Below are 13,928 nucleotides of genomic sequence, written 5' to 3' on the forward strand. Positions count from 1 at the left end.
CATCGATAAAATGGAGTTCAATACTTAAAACATTGGTCTATGTGGTTTGATAAATTTTTACTACTACGCACAACCGTGCACTTGCGGCGTGTCAAGTTTATTGGCACCGTTGCCGGTGACCAATTGCGTTTAATATTGGATTTTTGTTTGATCACCATATAGACTAGAGCTTTATTTTTTTATTTATTTTGTTGTTTTTATTTTGCTGTGGTTCTCGCTGCTCTTGTATGCGAAGAACTCATTTTGTTGGGAATTTAGTCGAACCTGTATGTGAAATCGAGTGTTTCTTATGTGAGAGATGCTGAAATCTTAGACAACAAGTTATGGTTGATCCAGTAGTTAACACTAAGCCTCTTAAGGATTATGCAATTCCTACCAAATAAGATCCGCATTATAGTGTTGTGCACCCGCCGGTTGCGACAAATAATTTTGAATTGAAACCTTCTTTGATTGGTATGGTGCAACAAAATCAAATTTCTGGATTACCGTTTGAAAACCCCAACCTTCATATTTCCATATTTGTTGATTACTATGGTATTGTTAAGGCTAATTGCCTTTACCAAAATTCTATCCACCTCCATTTATTCCCTTTCTCTTTAAGATAATGTGCGCGGGCTTGGCTTCAATCCTTTCCCGCCAATTTGATTACTTCTTAGACTTAGTTGAAAACGACCTTTCTTGAGCGATACTTTCTACCAAGCAAAACGACCCAAGTTAGGAATGAGATTAATATTTTTAGACAAGATGATGGAGAATTATTGTTTGACGCATGTGAGCATTATAAGGATCTGTTAAGACTGTTCCCTTTTCATGGGCATGAGAAATGTATGATTATGCATACCTTTTATTACAGTCTCCTTTACTCCACAAGGATGACCTTAGATGCGGCTTCTGGCAGAGCCCTCGTGAATAATCCTCAAGATGTAGCCTAGAACTTGATAAAAGAAATATAAAAGTATCATAACTCTTGGGGAAGCATGTGACAAGTTTCCGCTAGTTCAACCCCTAAGACCGGTGGTTTTTACGAGGTAAATGCATTTGACCATATGAATGCAAATGTGGATGGCCTTTACCAAAAGATATATAGTTTTTGAATCACACCTTCTACACTTGTTACTCCTGCCCCTGTTGCTTATGTTATCCCCGACACTCTCTACTGTGATATATGTGGAGTTAATGGACACACTGATAGAGATTTCCAAATGATCCTCGTCGGAGGATCCACTTAATAAAATGCCAAATTTGTGAACAACAAAAAGTGGAATAATATGTATTCTAACACATGTAGCCTAGGGTTGCGAGACCGCCTAAATTTCTCTTATAGGAAAAATAACCCTCGGCAAGCCATATGATCATTGGGTTTCCAAAATCTATACCAACTGAGCCTAAGGAATCCAACTTAGAACTTTTGGTGGAAAACTTCGTGATGACGCAAACCCGTCAAAACAATGAATTTAGAAATTAAAACCTCCTCACCAATGAGGCACTTAGGCAGTTAACCACTAAATTGATAATGTTTCCACCCATACCAAAATATTGGAGACTCAAAATCCCCAAGTGGCTCAATAACAAGCTTCTACCTTCGTCCCTTCCGGATCATTTCTGGGGAAACCCGAGCAAAATCCCAAGGGACATTTGGAGGTTGTGACAACTTGTAATGATAAGCAAGTGGGTAGTTCTAGTGCATGTGTGTGTGTAAGAGAGAGAGAGAGAGAGAGAGAGAGAGAGAGAGAGAGAGAGAGAGAGAGAGAGAGAGAGAGAGAGAGAGAGAGAGAGAGAGAGAGAGAGGTTTAAGAGAGTGTGCAAACACCGCCTGAAAGGATGTTGAAGAGGTTGAGATGGAAGCACCCTATGTTGCTCCTCCTCTCTACAAACCCACTGTTCCTTTCCTACAAAGGCTTGTAAAATCCAAAGTGGAAGCCCAGTTTAAAAAGTTCGTGGAACTTCTCAAAATGATCCACCTTAATGTTCCTTTCACCGATGCACTAGTTTAAATGTTCTCTTATGTTAAGTTCTTAAAAGAGATTCTTTCCAATAAGAGGAAGACATATGACCATGAAACTATGGCTATGACTCTTGATAGCAGTGTTGTGATCCAAAAATATGGTTATCCCTAAGCTCAAAGATCCATAAAGTTTATTTATCCATTGTAAAATAGACACCATGGACTTTGAGAGAGAACTTTGGGATCTAGGGTCTATCGTTAGCTTGATTCCTTGCTACAGGCCATAACATCCCCTCACCCTTAAAACCCTAAAAGACCAAATTACCATATGGGAACTAGCGTCTTGCTACTGGTGGTTGTAGCAGATGCTACGTGCCGTAGCAAGGTATGCAGACCAAGGATTCAAATTTTTTCAAATTTTTTGGGGACCCATCCACCTTTATCTCACCCAATCATCACCATTTACTCACATTTAAAAAGCCCAATAATCTGATTTCTAAATCTCATTATCAAAAACATTCTCTCTCTAAACCTATCACGTCCTTCATTCTTCCACTTCCATAATATTCAAATCCTCCATTGTCACCCAATAAAAATCTCTCACCTTTGACCACTTCCTAACCCCAAATCCTAAACCACCTTCACGAAACCTTCATCAACCATCACCATGGTCATACTTCCGGTCACAAAAATTCAAAACTCTCACTTTGAACTTTTTGACTTCAACTAATAATGGCACCTAAGAGGAACGATAAGGGAGAGCAAGTAGTAGAATCATCAAGGCCTCATAAGAGAGGAATCACTAGATCCTCCAACCTTACAACATTGTCTTTGAGGACGACTCTCAAGATAAGCGATACTCCACTCTCATCAAGCAGAAAATCACGCCGTTGAGGTACATGTGTGAAAGCATTCTCTTTACCCCTTGGTCTTAAAGCCAAAGTAGATAGAATGTTACACTCTATAGGGTTGCTCGATTTCATGCAAAGGGAAGCGACAACCTATGAGCGCATCACCCTTGAATTTTTAAGCACATCAGACTTGAAATTGCAAAAGAAGTGGATTGACGACATAAGGTACTACTATGGTACTCTCAAGTTTCGTATCTTTAACCAAAACCAAGAATTGAGTGTGGAAGAGTTGGGACACATCCTCTAATTGCTTATCTATGGGTCGGGAGATGTCCCAAAATATTATTGCATTAAGAGCTTTTAGCATTCTATTTCTGGCGGCTGCTTTTATACCATCGCGAGGGCGAAAGCCTCCACCATCCAAAACTCGTGCTTCTGATACGCTCAATAGGCGCTTGCTTTTAACTTGTTTGGGAGAGGCGATAATACCAGTTTGGCCTCCCAAAAGGAGATTTTCTTTTTGTTTTACATGACTAATAATGGTATTCTTAATGCCTCCATATTTACGACCAACTATTTGGGAAAGGTTCCTCACGCGACCATTAGAGGCATTTTGGTGGGGGGTATGATTACCCAAATTGATGAGCACCTCTGGTTTGAGTTTAACTTGGCTGAGGAAATTATTATTGAGGGAAGGAATACGGTTGATATGAACGCCCTTGTGCATCAAGGTATGATTTATGTGGATGATAACACATATATGGTGATGATCCGTAACAAGGCTATTCTTGACTTGCATAACCCTGGAAAGGTTAGGATTGATATTATGAATAAATAGCTCTAACAAACGTGCACCCCTCTCGGGTAACTCATCCAAGGAAGAGGGAGAGCCCGATTTTACTATCCATGCTGGAGGTACTGTAATGGAATAAGACATTTCTCCTCCACCCACACTTCCTACCCATAACGAAGTCGGCTCTTCGAATGAAAATCAAGATAGGTGGGAGTGGGTTTAATCCGAAATTTATGGCATGGAGGTTGAGCAAACTAGGTAAGGAGTAGTCTTAGATGATGTCCAAGTGATAACGCAACAACTCATATTGTGCTTCCCACTTCTCGAGTGAGGTTCTTGTGAGTTTACTGCCTCTTGCTTGCGCTAAAACATTGAGGACAATGTTTGTTCAAGTTTTTTTGTGTGTGTGTGTGTGTGGGGGGGGGAGGGGTACATCTTTACTTTTATTTTGTTTTTTTTTTCCTTTGTTATGTTTATGTATGATTTTTTTTCTTGTTCTTTAGTTATTTTTGTATTTTCATTTTCAAAAAAGACGAAATTTTCATAGCTTTTCCCGAACTAGGACCGTGCAAATTTTTTTTCTTGAAAAGCTTCGATTTTGAGGAAATCGAAAAAGTATATAGAGTTAGAGGGATGAAAGGCTAATACTAGGGACATTAGGAAAGTTTGGCAACTTAGTTATTTCCCTAACACCCTAGGTTCCCTGAAGTAGGACGCGAGTCCAATGTGTAGATTTGTGCCATAATACTCGACTTCTAAGAAGTGCTCCCTAATTAGTTTATAATGACAGTCCGACATAAATTAGACTCGCGTGCATGCATGATTGGCGGGGAAACAAATAATTTTACCACCAAACTGATGAAAAGGAGGTAAAAGGCAACTACACCTTCTAAGTTGGATAACCCTCACCTGGTTATTTAGCCTAACGGTGGTTGAACCCCAAACTTCGTCCCAAAGTGGATAAATAAGCTCACAAAAGTGTGTAACTTCATTGAAATAAATAATAAATTTAAAAAGGTGTCTAAACAAAAATTCTCGATCAGTCTTGTGCATGCGACGAAAATAATAATTCCAATTGCCTTAATTTTATTGTTCGAATGAAAGGGGAGGAAAAATTGAAAAAGAGACTTAAGCATAAAGCATAGTTGGATAGGTGTCCGAAAGGGAGACTTAGGTCTATGGTCTTACTGAGAGAACTAGGCTTAGTTGATCAAAAAGAAAACTCACATATGAGTACCAGTAACTTCATTTTCGTATGCTCTCTTATGTAGTGAATCACTTGATTCAAAAATTTGCGTAAGCAAGCTTTGTTGCTTGAGGACAAGCAACGATCTAAGCTTGAGGGAGTTTGATAAGTGGTTTTCGTACCGTCTTTACTAGTCGTTTTTACTTAGCATTTTACCATTTTTTGTTCGATTTGTTTCAATTTTTCGTATTTTATGCTTTGGTTGTATACTTTACTGTTTTCAGGGTCTAATGAGTGTTCGAGGTGAAAAAGGATCGAAAAAGAGCAAAGCATGGAAAACATCAAAAGTCAGAAAATCCTCATATAAAATCCAATGAGCTGCTACGGGCACCCGTCTCCAAAGGCTATGGTTTCTACACTTTTTCACTCTCCATACTAAAAGCAGAGGTCTGCTACGACCACATATAGCAGCTGCTATGGGCCGTAGCAGGAGGGTGAGTCATCTTCTGATTCTTTCCTTTTTAGACCAATTCCCATATTTTTGGAACTTTGGCATGTTTAGATTGATATATTCTTATGTAATGACCATTGAACAATTGAGATATTGAGCCAATTTTAGGTTTTTCTATAAAAATCATAGTTGGTTATGAGATTAGAGTTACCAAGTTTTATTTTGCAAGAATTTCTACATATTTTATTTGTCTATGTACTCAAGTCTCCATTGGAGCATTGGATTCAAGCTTATCAATTCTAGTTTTATTATTTGTCTTCTTTACAATTGCTTGTTTGATTCAATTGTGCATTATGAATTCATTTTTGAATATCGAATTAATTATGTTTGCCCTCACCATGAGTGAGTAATCCATTAGGGACCAGGCCTTATGGGGATCATCTTATAACCGTTTGTATGACATGTCACATGTCAATTACGAGAGTATTTTGTCTAAATTTCTTTTAATACCTGAGTTCATGTATTCCAACCCTTGTACGAAAGTAAAGTGTTCTCATGTACTGACCGTAGTCTGAAAGGATATGTGTCGGTACCAGAGCACAGGTTTTTAAACAAACAAGTCCAATACAACGAAAGCACTTGGATGAATTTGAGAAAGTTTTATAGCCGAGCAAAAGTAAGAAATCTTTGGCGAATAGTTTAGCCATGCAAAAGTAGATGAATTATTTGTCATCAATAGGGCAACACGTTGGCGAAAGCAGGTGTTGCCCATATTAATTTATTTATTTATAAATTGTGTCAAAACTCTCGCAATAGAAGTGACTCAGATTATATGAACGTGTTAGAGTGAGAGCTATAACCCTAAGTCATGTTTACCTCTATTGTAATTTAAGTGATTTTTCATTTAAGCTGTTTTCATAGAAGTTCTTTTTATTTAAGCTATTTTTACCAAATCCCAGATTATTGATTCCTCTAGATATACATCGATAGAACAAAGTTTGGTACTTACACCATTGGTCTATGTGGTTTGATAACTTTTTTACTACTTCACAAAATCGTGCACTTGCGGCGTGTCATGATGGTAGAGGCAAGCTTCTCTATTTCCTCTTGAAGCACTCTTATGGTTTTCTTCTGATTATCTATGGTTAAGCACGCTTCTTCCCATTTGGAGAGTAGGAGTTTGTATGATCTATTAAGATCTTCTCCAGTTAGGTCTTAAATACTAGATTCACCATCAAATAAACATCAACCAAAATAAGCCATCCCAATGTTAGAAGTTTCTTCCTCACTTTCAGAATCAGACCACATGGCGAAATGTCCCTTTTTCTATTTCTTTAAAAGTGTAGGACATTCTACTTTAATGTGTCCAAAGCCTTCACACTCAAAGCTTGAGTACCCTTGTCATCATTGGGTTTGTCTTCACTCCTACCTTTGATCTAAGAACAAATGTCAGACCTTTTGTCTTGGGCATTTGTCCTCCGCTTTATGTTCAGATAATTCAAGGAATTGTTGAACTTTTTACTTAAGAGAGCTATATCATATGAAAATTTCTCTTATATATCCCATTGACTGTCTTCATTATTAGAAAAAAGGCTATACCTTTGTTCTTATTTTCATACCTTTCATTGATGGACATCTCAAAGGTTTTTAGGGAACTAATGACTTCATCAATCTTTAAACTACTCAAGTCCCGAGCTTCTTCAATAACAATCACTTTCATATCAAACCTCTTAGGTAATAATCTAAGAATGTTTTTGGCAAGCTTTTCTTCAGACATATTTTATCCTAAGGCAAAAGATCTGTTGGCAATATCACACAATATGATATGGAATTCACAGATTGATTCTTCTACATTCCTCCTCAGATTCTTAAACTTAGTGGTAAGTAGCTGCAGCCTTAACATACGAACTTTAGATGCCCCTTCATGTACAATTTTTATAATATCCCAAGTTTCTTTAGCTTATGTACTTGTATTAACCAATCTGAACATGTACTGGTCCACACAATTGAAGATAACATTCAAAGCCTTGGAGTTTTCAAGAGCTTCCTCATCTTCACCATCAGTCCATTCTATCGCATCTCGAAAAATACGATCATTTGCGATGGTCGCGGAAAAAAATGATTCGAACAGAGTTAACACCAAACTTTATGTATTCCAATGAAGGAAAGGGAAAATATTGACAAAACCTTTTAAAAAGAAGATGGTTGTTGCAATCAAATTTGGGTTCAGGATTCAATTATGCAAGGGGAAGGTATAAGCACCCCTCATGTCCGTTGTACTCAATAGGAACCTTTTAGTTAAATTTGTGATTGAATGTTAGCTTACGTTATTTTTTTTCTTCGAATGAAAATATGTAAAAGAAAAGGGGTCGTAAAAATATTTTTATTAGGGTGCTTGACAAGATTGCGAGTCTTGCTCTTACGTATCCTCAAGTACAATAAGGAATTCAAAGCGACTAGTTCTGGCAATACAAAATATTTTTTTTGGTGTTTTTTGGTTATAGTGCTTGACGAGATGATGAATCTCACTCCTACGTATCTCCAGGTGCGATGATGAACTCAAAGCTACATAGTTCTTGGTAGCCAAGAGTGTTGGTTGATTGATTCTAAAGAACAAATATTTAGGTCACATTCTAATGGTTAAACATTGACTTGTCTACTCATGGTGGAGACTTAAGCGCTAGTTTGTATTCGCATTAGAAAGGACTAAACAATGTCCACTTATGAAAAAGGTTTCAATCGCACGAGGCGAGAAAAGATAGGTTTGAAAGGTTTCGATCATACGGGGGCGATAAAAGATAGGTTTGAAAGGTTTAGATCGCACGGGGCGAGAAGTTAGGTTTAACGTGTTTGCATATCTTTTAGGTGAAAGACGATTATTCAAATAGGGAGCTCTACAACATTGTTCGAATAATCCGATACTGAGGAAGGTCTAAACCTAATTAATCATTTTTCTTCTAGGTTATTATGAAAGATGTGTGTCAAATTTCAGTAAAGGTTCATTAACGGAAGACTATTATTCGCACATGGATTTCTACAACAGTTTCTAAATAATAGAAGACTGAGGAAGGTCTAAACCCAATTAGTTTTTTTCCTTCTATAAGATAACCAACTGAATTCAATTAATTATGGTGTTTTAATATGAGTGGCGAGCATTCAGGCATAAAGCTCTACAACATTGCCCAAATATTCGGGGAAGGGGAAAGTCTACACCATCCTTCCTTTTTCATCCATCTTGTTGTGAAAATGAGTTTGAAAGCTTTGAATTTGAATGGAACCAAAACAAATTGGTTTGAGGAAAAGAATCCACTTGGCATTAGACCAAAGTTTTTTGTTTATGGAAAATGTTCATTTTAAGTTGTCTTATTACTTAGCAATTTAATCATCAAGATGATCAAGATGCATAATTAAGTCATGAGTAAAATGGTAAAAATGTGAAGTTAATCATAATATCCTCAAAGCCGGGTTGTGTGTAACGACAACATAAGTGAAATGTCATACACAAAGGTCATAACACATGATGTATCAAAAATTCAACGGCGTAACAACATAAGATTATCGAATCCTCGGATCAAAATCCGATTTATGCAATGAAATAGAATCAACAACAATATTACCACACATTTTATTTATATATTTACAATATTTACATCACATGGGGTGTAAAAAAATGGTTAATGGGCCTAGCACACATAAAAGCCCGCTACTTAATCTTAATTTACTTTTAATAATAATAATAATATATATATAAGAATTATAAAAACGAATAAGTAAGGAAAAAGATAAAAAAACAAACTTGACATATTTTCAAACATCTCTATCTCTCAGTGATCCTCTCTTACTAAAACAATAATAAAGAGAAAATTGAAGTATAATAATGGTAAAAGGATCTACTATTTTCAAAATAATAGAAGCAATGTAATACTGCCATGCGTCTTAACTTTTTTCAAGAAAAACTCATTCTCTAATCACTATTCTTCTCTATGTTTGAACTTTTTCTCATTCAATTAACAGTAAAACAAAAAATCAAACACACAAATCAACATTATTTTTTTCCATCTCCTCTCCAACTGTCACGTTCAGAGTGAGGAGAAGATTTTATTTTCATTTCACTTTTTCCTCCTATCCTTTGTTCATCACGCCCCTGAGAGATGTATCTTTTGTGAGTGCATGCCTCCATGTCCACGTGTGATTGGTCCACTCATTTTTATTTATTTTTCTAATTAATCTTAGTTATGATTAATCAAGTGTGAAATACATGGATAACAAAGATAGTCGTTTTATTAATTTGAAATCGATGATCAAGATTAAATCAAAGAAACATAAATAGTTTAAAATGACAAAATTTCTCCTTCTAGAAGTTTGAATTAATTTAAATGAGATTAAATCAATTAAAACAACTAAAATTCACACCTTCTTAAATAAATATGATAAAAATAAAATGAAAGGATAGAAAATTCTATTTAATTAATTCTGACAATCTGACAAAAGAATAAAAATAAAATGGCTGAATATGAATAGAAATCGAGTGCAAAAGTGTCAAAAATTAAAATGAATGCATTAGAATGATCAACGCGAAATAAACTTCTCGGAGTCATACATGTTTTGATTAAATTTTGAAGAAAAAAATGTCCGGTTGAAAAGACTAAAGTTGACCAAATGCGACTGAAAAAGTAATTGAGAAAATAAAACGAGCGTGCCAGGTTAAACTAGGCGGACAATAGATTAATAATTATGACGTCTGCAGACCCGATCTTTAAATTTTTCGGCCGATGATTTCACATACATTTGAAAAATAATACAACCAGTATGTCTGTAGATCCGAGAGTTTATTCTAGTCGATATTTTAGGCAGCATGCGTGATGAAATGCATGTTGTGATATATATATGATGTAAGGTAAAAATAAAGTGGAATGTTTGAAATTTTTTAAAATGTCCGGACAAAATTGGGGTATGACACATTCAGCTTCTTGTTTTAAGCTCGTAGTTCCATCTTCAGAAGTGATCACTGGATGTTTCCATCCTTTTATCACATCTCTCTATGCTTTTTTGCCCATGGATTTGAGAAAGACCACCATCATTGCCTTCCAATAATCATAATTAGTGTCATCCAAGATACGTGGTTTGCTGACTAATCCTTCATCTTTCATTGTGTCCATTTGAACATAATTTATCTTCCATGGAGCTTGTAATACCCCAAAATTTACCCTTCATTTTTTCATGGAAGCATGGGATTATGTTTCACACTGCATTAGCATCATACTAGGTCATACCCATTGCATACTGCATTAGTGACTTGGGAAATCAGGGTTTGATTGCTCACTCCTTAACAGAAGGTGCCCACACAAAGCAAGATTGAGAATTGGACTTCATTTTCTATGTATACGAGTCTCAAGGGGTTCCATATGTCTTATTATGGTCCCCAGTTCATTAGTGGAAGAGTCAAAGCTCTCAGAGTGTGCATCTGGATTTAATCAAAAATCAGGGTTTCATGGCTATCTGTAACAGGAAAGGTTTGGTTGGAAGTGAAGGAGCTTATCCATGTCATGATTGGAGAGGCATCTTGGTCTAGGAAGACTCACATTTATCTCAGAAAGATCCATTGGCAGTCAGTGCAATCAGTTCTTGATCATTTTGCCCTAAAACTAGGGTTTGGTATAAAATCAGTTTATTTCTGATTCCTTGGGTAAAACTCTATTCCATGGCCCTCCACATGTCCACAAGGGTCGACATACAAAAAATCAGCTCTTTATTTGAGCCAGAGGTGCTTCAATTGATCAATGGAATCGAGAATCAGATAGTTTAGGAAAAGTCAACTGTGGGGCCAGAAAAGTCAACTCCTGACATTTTGAAAGTGGAATCTCAAAATTCATGCCTAAGGGAGCCTGCATATGAAATTCGATCATGTTTGAATCATGGATTCATCATTTAATCAGGAGTTGGAAAAGTTACCAAATTTGGAAATAGTTGACTTTCCATTTAGGGCAAGTTTTTATGGTTGTTGCACCCACTTTAAGCCAATTTCCCATCAAGATGCAAGCTCCATTTGAAAATTTCTCCAACATGAAAGTTGTTCCTCTTGTTCCAAGCTTTCTAGATATATAAAGTTTGTTTCATTTGGATTAAATTTGAGAAAGTTATGCTTGGTCAAAGTAAGACATTATTTTAGAACACTTAAAAAATTTTCTAAGTCCAAAATCTGCAAGATTTGTCAAGACTTATGGGCCAGTTTTCTTACACTTCAAGGCATAGTTTGAAAACACTTTCTTCATGACAATTGTACCTTGCTATGTCCTCTTTCACACCTTTTTGGAATCATCTCATTTGGATCATTGGTTTGAAAGATACACTCATCTAAAGTTGGCATCATGGACTGAATTTTTAGGCAGCATTTAGGCCAAACTGGCCCAACCATTTTGCAGTTATGGAACCTGAACTTCATGGCCATTTTTCACCTCTTTCCACTCATCATTTCAACTTGTGTTCAAAATGAAAGATGTTAAGCTCCATGCCCTCTTCCTACTGTTTGCATTGCCTTGTCATTTGGTCACATAATCATCAAGATATATAGCCTCAAAGTCACCCTGTTGGGCTGTTTTTGTGCTGCACAAGCCAAACCAGTCAGACCACAAAATTGACCAGCCCTTGCATTTCCTTATTTGGCCATTTGCTTTATGTCCACTAACTTAAGTTTTGCCAGAATTAGATTTCCTAATACCACCTCACTTTTTGCTCATGAATCCAAGTCACATTTCAGCCCATTTAAACACTTCAAACCCTACATATTTAAAGGACATAAACCCTAATCTGAAGGGAGACTACTACTATTTTCGAGTTAAGGGTGGAGGCTGCTGTATTTTCAAAATAAGAAAAGCAAGCAAAAGTTCCATTTCCATTTCACAAGTTCCATTGCACAAGCACTCAAAGTTGCAGCATCAAGGCTCATTCTCCTTCCATCTTCAAGGGGCAGTGGACCTTGTGTAACACCCTTCTAAAATACCCCAAATATTTAATTTACAACAACAATTTTATAAATCAGAGTAATTATTGCAGTTAAGGGTGTCACACAACACTTCACACATTTCACCATAAAAAATCAGTCATGCTCATTATTTAATTCAACATAAACACTTCTTGCAAAATACGCAGCGGATAGAATCAACCAACCATTCAAAACATATAACGTTTTACAGGTAAAAAGGTTCAACAATCAACAATAAACAATTAAAACATCCCGTCCCGATGTTACATCTATCAGAGCACGACCCACTACGTAGACTACACTAGACTCCAAGCATTAGCTTCTACTCACTCACTGCTCGTTACCTGAAAAATAGTTGTAAGGGTGAGTTCCTCAATCGATATAATAAGCATTACAAATCATCATGTTATGTTAAGTAAATTTACACGTTAATCACCCTAATCATATCATGCATTCAGTAACGGCACATCAACTCGAATATCATACTCAATAACAACGTAAAATGCAACTCAATAACGACATAATTTGCAACTCAACAGCAACATAAAATGCAACTCAAATGAGACTCGACTCGTCATGCATGTGGTACCATTCGGAGTAAAACTCCCAACTTAAAATCATTGCCAGTTTAGTGGGCATCAAGGCATAAGCCTTCAACTTTCAACTTAAAATTTTGCCAATCCAGGCCAACGTGGTGTGAGCAAAGCTCCATAAATTTTGCCAATCCAGGCCAACGTGGTGTGAGCAAAGCTCCGACTCTATGCATATGAATGTATATGGCATGTACGACTTGCAATTTCAACAACATAATAATAACAGCAACACAACAGCTCTTTCAACAAAAAAAAACAACTTATAATCAACTTTGGCTCATCAGCCTACAACTCAGTATCTTCAACAAAACAACTTATAATCAATTTTGGCTCACCAAGGCTACAACTCAATATTTTCAACCACTTTAACACAACTTATCAACATATTTGCATCAACTCTTCATCACATAACTCCACAAAATTACTCATCATAATTAACTACAATAGGCCACTCACCAATTGTATTCACAACATAAAAATTAACAATTTTTCCACACTGCAACAGTGTTAACCGGTTAACGCCCTGGGTTAACCGGTTAACGCAGGAAAAATACATTTTCTGGCAAAACGCAACAGTGTTAACCGGTTAACGCCCTGGGTTAACCGGTTAACGCAGGCAAAACAGCACATTTTCACAAATTATAACAGTGTTAACCGGTTAACACCCTGGGTTAACCGGTTAACGCAGGCAAAATAGCAGTCCCTACGCTAACACAAGGCAGAATGCAGAGTTCTCCGCATTTTCCGCCGTTGGAGGACTTCCGGACCTCCGATTCCAATTCCGTAAAAAGCTACACGTTCGGAAATTCACAACTAACCCAAACACATATTCAATTACAGCCTAAACACAGTTTCATCCAACGAAATTTTCCCAGCATTCATAATCCCAATTAGGGTCAATTCAACGGCTATTACTACCCATGACATGTTAATCTATAATACCCATCAAACGACGATAAACCCCCCTTACCTGAACAATCCGGCAAATCTTCGAGCTTCAAGCTTTTCCGTTCCTCAACCTTTGCTCTCTAGCTCTTCCTCTTTGCCTTTTCTCCACTTTTCACTTTTCAGCCGCTTCTCTGTTTCACGTGAAAACTCTTTACCAAAAATGAAAACCCTTTTTCCTT

At 36.8% G+C, this 13,928-nt stretch overlaps 1 non-coding gene across 1 annotated transcript; it reads right to left on the reverse strand.

Moving 5' to 3' along the window:
• Positions 1-711: 711 nt before the first annotated feature.
• LOC127124438 (small nucleolar RNA R71) lies at positions 712-818 on the reverse strand. The gene has a single exon (XR_007803927.1). It is a non-coding gene; the product is annotated as a small nucleolar RNA R71 (small nucleolar RNA).
• Between the last annotated feature and the right edge of the window lie 13,110 nt (positions 819-13,928).

The sequence above is a fragment of the Lathyrus oleraceus genome, chromosome 2 (genome assembly GCF_024323335.1).
Source record: "Lathyrus oleraceus cultivar Zhongwan6 chromosome 2, CAAS_Psat_ZW6_1.0, whole genome shotgun sequence".
Taxonomy (NCBI): Eukaryota; Viridiplantae; Streptophyta; class Magnoliopsida; order Fabales; family Fabaceae; genus Lathyrus; species Lathyrus oleraceus.